The sequence below is a fragment of the Papio anubis genome, chromosome 1 (genome assembly GCF_008728515.1).
Source record: "Papio anubis isolate 15944 chromosome 1, Panubis1.0, whole genome shotgun sequence".
Classification (NCBI taxonomy): Eukaryota; Metazoa; Chordata; class Mammalia; order Primates; family Cercopithecidae; genus Papio; species Papio anubis.
Genome location: NC_044976.1, coordinates 147160425 through 147166697, shown reverse-complemented (window position 1 = coordinate 147166697; position 6273 = coordinate 147160425).

Sequence of the window (6273 nt, the reverse complement as noted above, 5' to 3'; positions counted from 1 at the left end):
ATTGACACCACCCTATTCCAAGCCACCTGAATTGTTCACCACACCAGCTTTTTAATGGGTCTGCCTGTATCCCATGGCTTGCTGTCGTCTTGCATGCCCTCTCTCCCCCACCTAACCAACTCCATCCATTTTTTTTTTTTTTTTTTTTTTTTTTGAGACAGAGTCTCGCTGTGTAACCCAGTCTGGAGTGACATGATGCAATCTCAGCTCCCTGCAATCTCCGCCTTCCGTGTTCAAGTGATTCTCCTGCCTCAGCCTCCCAAGTGGCTGGGATTACAGGCATGCATCACCATACCCAGTATTTTTAGTAGAGACTGAGTTTCACTATGTTGCCCAGGCTGGTCTCGAACTCCTGATCTCAGGTGATCCACCTGCCTCAGCCTCCCAAAGTGCTGAGATTATAGGTGTCAGCCACCATGCCCAGCCTCTCTTCTTCTCCTCCTCCTCCTCCTCCTCCTCCCTCCTTCTGCTGCTGCTTCTTTCTTCTTCTTCTTCTTCTTCTTCTTCTTCTTCTTCTTCTTCTTCTTCTTCTTCTTCTTCTTCTTCTTCTTCTTCTTCTTCTTCTTCTTCTTCTTTTCTCATCTTTCACCCAGCAATGCAAGCCCATGTAGTCCAGAGACCAAGTACACCTGGTGGCAGTTACTTAAGTTTCAGACATGCTACCTACATTCAGTCTATAAAACATGGCAAGCATACTATTTGCATTACTCATTCTCTATTTACTATGCATTGGCTCAAATTTGTATTGCTTATCCTGTCACGTCCATTGTCGCTAAATAGAACATTCTCTAAAATTTTTTGTAGATTTGGTAATCCCTAGCACAATGCCCTGCATGGAGAAAGCTTTAATAAATAGTTATTGATCACTCTAGAGCTGAACAATTAATTTTGAAAAAATGAACCATAATTGCTGAAAGTCTGGATATAGATTTTTTTTCTGATTGGAATAATCAAGAATGTAATTGTGGTCTTTTAGATTTTTATAAAAAGAAGAAAACTCCAGAGTTACATAGATTTTATTTTTAAAGCAGCAGTAACCATGATCACCTCTCAAAACACTATATTTTACTTAAACCTTAGAACAAACATTTACTCTAACCTAATTAGATGGTTTATACTTCCCTAATCTACTCATTTCTATTCCTGTGTTCAAACTATTTCTAACATTCCTTGGACTCTTCCTGATTCCAAGTCCTACCTAATCCCCTAACACCCAATGTAAGTCTTGCTTTTTTGGTATAGACTTCTCCAACCTCCTCCTTGTTTATCACTTCCTCCTGGGATGATACGGTGGCCTCCCATTTGTTTTTCAGTTTAAGCACGACAGTGTAACAGATGTTGTATTTCTCTGTATATTTCTACCTCCTCATCATTTCTTTGGGGACAGTAGAGTGTCCTACATGTTTTTATACTCCCAGTTCAAATGTAGGGACCAGTCTATAAATATTTACTGATGATTATTACCTGGATGACAGTTGCCTTCTGTCTTTTACCTGGACACAAGAAGCATGAGAAATTGACAAAGATGTACTGACTTCCCAGCCTTAGCCCTTCTAGATTCCTAGCTTAAGACACAGAGTGGACGGAAGGGCCATTTAGTCAACTGGAGGAGGAGGGTGACGAGTGGAGGGAAAATGAGGCCATCTCTTAATGATAAATGATGAGATCACTTAGCCCTTACAGGGTTTGTTTTTGTTAAAGCCAGACTAAATACACCTTAAACAACCACATCTTTTTCCATAGCTGCTTCAATTGATGGATTGGGCGAACATCTCACAGAAAATGCTCATGTGATTAATCTTGTCCCAGAAGCCACAGAGCTATTCTCATTATCTCTTGGATAGAGAGAAACTTTCCTTCCACTTGTTGCAATTTCCTTCCACTTGTTGCACAAGCACTTTCCTTCCACTTGTTGCACAAGCACTTTCCTTCCACTTGTTGGTTAGCCGTTGTTTACTTGCCATTTACTTATTTACAAATAAATAAACCACTTGTTTACTTGCCATTCAGAACAACTAATTCTCACCTTTTCTTTCAGATGAGTTCAAATGGTATATAGTTCAAGGATCTAATCATGGAAAGGTCATGAAATTGATGCCCGGTGAGTTGCATGTATTTCATCTTTTCCCTTTTAATAAGATTACCTTAAATGACTTTGCAAGTACAATAGGACCTAAGATATCCATTCCTCATAAATGTTGGATTTGTGAAAATGTGTGATATACTCTAGACAGATTACCATCTGTCTTTGTGTTATTTGGGAAGAACATGTTTTCCAAATGAATTAAAAATGATAAATAAGATCAAGAGGAATGCTTATCACCTTAACTTTTAAAGTTTATTTTTTTTTTAAGATTCCATCTTTGCTTTAATTTTTTCCCCTAAGCTAGGCATGGTGGCTAGTGCCTGTAATCGAGGACTCTGGGAGGCCAAGATGGGAGAATTGCTTGAGGCCAGAACTTCGAGACCATCCTGGGAAACATAGTGAGACCCCTACCTCTCAAAAAATTTAACTGGGCCTGGTGGTTCGCACCTGTAGTCTCAGCTACTCAGGAGGCTGAGGTGGGAGGATTGCTTGAGCCCAGGAGTTCCAGGCTGCACTGAGCTCTGAGATTGTGCCACTTGCATTCCAGTTGGCAGACAGAATGAGACCCTGTCTTTAAAAAAAAAAAAAAAAAAAGGTTTCCTCTTTCATCTATGGTAGTTTATAAAAATCTATTTTCTCTGCTTCAGACCTACCCTTCTATCCTTGCTTTGTGAAAGAAACTATGTCTCTGTTTTGTGAATTGGCTCTTGGCTTTCTCAGTAATAAGCACTCGAGAGACTGGAAAGTTAGAAGAAGGAACTAGCTCCTTCTTTTTTGCTGCCGGTCAGCATCACCCTCAGCCTCTCTTCTTCACTTTGGCAGTGGCAGTCTATTTCAGTAGCAGCATCTGGATTTAGTTTACAATTTTCCCAACAATCACCAGCCTCATTGTACTCCCTTAAAGAACCAGCAACAATGAGGTCCTTCTTCCAATTTTTTGCTTTTTTAATTTTTTTTACCCCGAGACGGAATCTAGCTTTGTCACCCAGGCTGGAGTATAGTGGCATGATCTCGGCTCACTGCAACCTCTGTCTCCCGGGTTCAAACGATTCTCCTGCCTCAGCCTCCTGAGTAGCTGTGATTACAGGCATGCACCATTATGCCCAGCTAATTTTTTGTATTTTTAGTAGAGATGGGGTTTCACCATGTTGGCCAGGCCGGTCTCAAGCTCCTGACCTCAAGTAATCTGCCCGCCTCTGCCTCCCAAAGTGTTAGGATTACAGGCCTGAGGCATAGCACCCGGCCTAGTTTTTGCTTTTTAATAATTTTTACCCCTTCCCTTTGTTCCTTTGGACTTAAGAGTGTGGTAGCTGCTTAGTGTGGTTGCAAGTTTGGGAATCCTCTGTGGGCTTTTTTTTTTTTTTGGCATTTTCCATTCTTCAATATTCAGTTAACAATTTTTTTTTTTTTTTGAGATGGAGTCTCGCTCTGTCGCCCAGGTTGGAGTGCAGTGGCGCGATCTCGGCTCACTGCAAGCTCTGCCTCCCAGGTTCACGCCATTCTCCTGCCTCAGCCTCCCGAGTAGCTGGGATTACAAGCGCCCGCCGCTACGCCCGGCTAATGTTTTATATTTTTAGTAGAGATGGGGTTTCACTGTGTTAGCCAAGATGGTCTTGATCTCCTGACCTCGTGATCCACCCTCCTTGGCCTCCCATAGTGCTGGGATTACAGGCGTGAGCCACCACACCCGGCCAACAATTTTTTATATTAAATTCACTTTGTTTAAATAACTGGTAGCATTTCTGTCTCTTGACTGGACTGTGACTGATATAGAACATACAGGTTGTCTTATGTATTTCAAGTTTTATATATATATTAATATATATTTTTCTTTCTCTCATATATATGAGTATATGAGACAGAGTCCCACTCTGTCACTCAGGCTGGAGTGCAGTGGTATAATCACAGCTCATTGCAGCCTCGACCTCCCAGGCTCAAGTGATCCTCCCACTTCAGCCTACCAAGTAGCTAGGACTATAGACACATACCACTATGCCCAACTATTTTCATTTTATTTAATTTTTTTAGAGACAGAGTCTCCCTGTGTTGCCCAGGCTGGCTTTGAACCCCTGGGCTCAAGGGATCCTCCTGCCTAGGCCTCCCAAAGTGCTGAAATTACAGGTGTTAGTCACTGTACCTGGCCTAAAAATATTTTAAATAAATCCTTTAATCCGTATATTTCACCTTTTCAAATGTCCACCAAATATATCTGAATTAGTGCCATGTTGTAGAAATCATTATTTCCCTCTCTATAATCATCTACTTAACGGGCTTGATGCTAATACTGTACCTCAAGACTTAAAAATAATCCAAAAATTTCCATTTCCAGCAAGTAAAAATTGCTATTGTTCTGTGTTGCCCTGTACCCCACACCCTAGAGAGAGGGGATGACTTGGAACAGGAATATCCAAGTCAGCCCCACTCTTGTGACATTTCCAAATCACAGGAGGGAGTAGCACAGGCCACTGAGATTCATCACCACCAGGAAGCGGATGACCCTGGGTCTTTCTTAGTCCTGCCAGTGGGAAGAGTAGCCCCAGGGAGAGCAATAGAATTGACTTAAATATTCCTTTCAACGTGGCTCAGCATGAGTGTGAATGGATTTCAAGGATAGAAGCTTTGGCTTGAAGTTGGCTATTTTGAGGTCAGAAGAAAATTTCTCCCTTGAGAAATCTGAGCTCTGTGCTCAGAGGTGGTATTTGTGGCTCTTACACATATGATAGCTACTTTTGCTCCTCTATCAGATTTTCTCCCCCATTGTGGGCTGGTAAGTATAAATTCATTCATAGTAAGTTTGATAGAATTTACTAAGTGAGCACACAGCTGAGTTACAGAAAGGAGAAAATGCAACGTTTATTAAGTGTCTTCTATGTGATACAAGAGCTGGGGGCTTTCTTGACAGTAATTCTGCGAAGTAATAGTTTGATCTCTATTTTGCAGATGATGGAACTGAAGCTCTTTGAGTTAATTAACTGAAAGTCATCCCTCTAGTCAAGGATAGACATGTTCCTTAATATGGGCCTGTGCTTCCTTAAATCCCGCATTCTGCCCACTATGTCATACTTGTGCATGTTGACAGGGAAAATAATTGGCTTTAACAATTTGTGGAGGTTCTTCTCATCAGGAAATTATTTGGAATACTGAAGAAAAGAAAAAACATGGACATTGTCTTAGAGATCCACAATCTAATGGTCCATCCATTTTTCTAGATAAATTTCACTTTTCTGAAACAGTTTTAGACTTATAGAAAAATTGAGAAGCTAGAACAGAGAATTCCTACATACCCTACCCCACAGTCATATTTGCCTATTTTTAACATCTTATATTAGTATGACACATTTGTTACAGTTAACGAGCCACTATTGTTACATTTTTATTAACTAAAATCCATAGTTTACCCAGATTTCCTTGGATTTTTACCTAATGTCCCTTTTCTGCTCCAGCATCCCATCCAGGACACCACGTTACATTTAGTCATGACGGCTCCTTTCGCCCCTCTTGGCAGTGACGGTTTCTCAGACTTTCCTTGTTTTTGATGACTTTGACAGTTTGACAGTTTTGAGGAGTGCTGGTCAGGTATTTTGTAGGATGTCTCTTTATTGAAATTTACTTGACTTTTTTTTTTCATGATTAGAATGGGTTTATAGATTTCTGGGAAGAGGATCACAGAGGTAAAGTGACATTTTCATCACATGGTACCAAGGGCACATACTATCAACATGACTTGTGACTGTTGATACTGACATTGATCACCTAGCTAAGGTAGTGCTTGTTAGGTTTCTCCATTGTAAAGCTGCTTCCCCGGCCCCTTTCCGTAGCTTACTCTTTGGAAGGAAGTCAGTATGTGCAGCCCACACTTAAGGAGTGGGGAATTTTGTTCTTGCTTCTCGAGGGTAGGGTATCTAAATAAATTACTTGAAATTCTTCTGCATGGGAGACTTTTCTCTTCTCTCCCATTTATTAATGTATCCAATTATTTGTTTATATTATTGTGGAACAATGGGTATTTCTTTCATCCTTTAGATTTTAATCCAGTACCATTTTATTTTTTGCTTACATGATTCCAGCTTTGGACACTGGGAGCCCTCTCAGTTGGTTCCTGTGTCCCTTTAACAAGCCCTTTATCAACGCTTTTTTTTTCTTTGAGCATTTCCTTATTTTCTAGAACTTGTTTCTTGTTCCAGGCT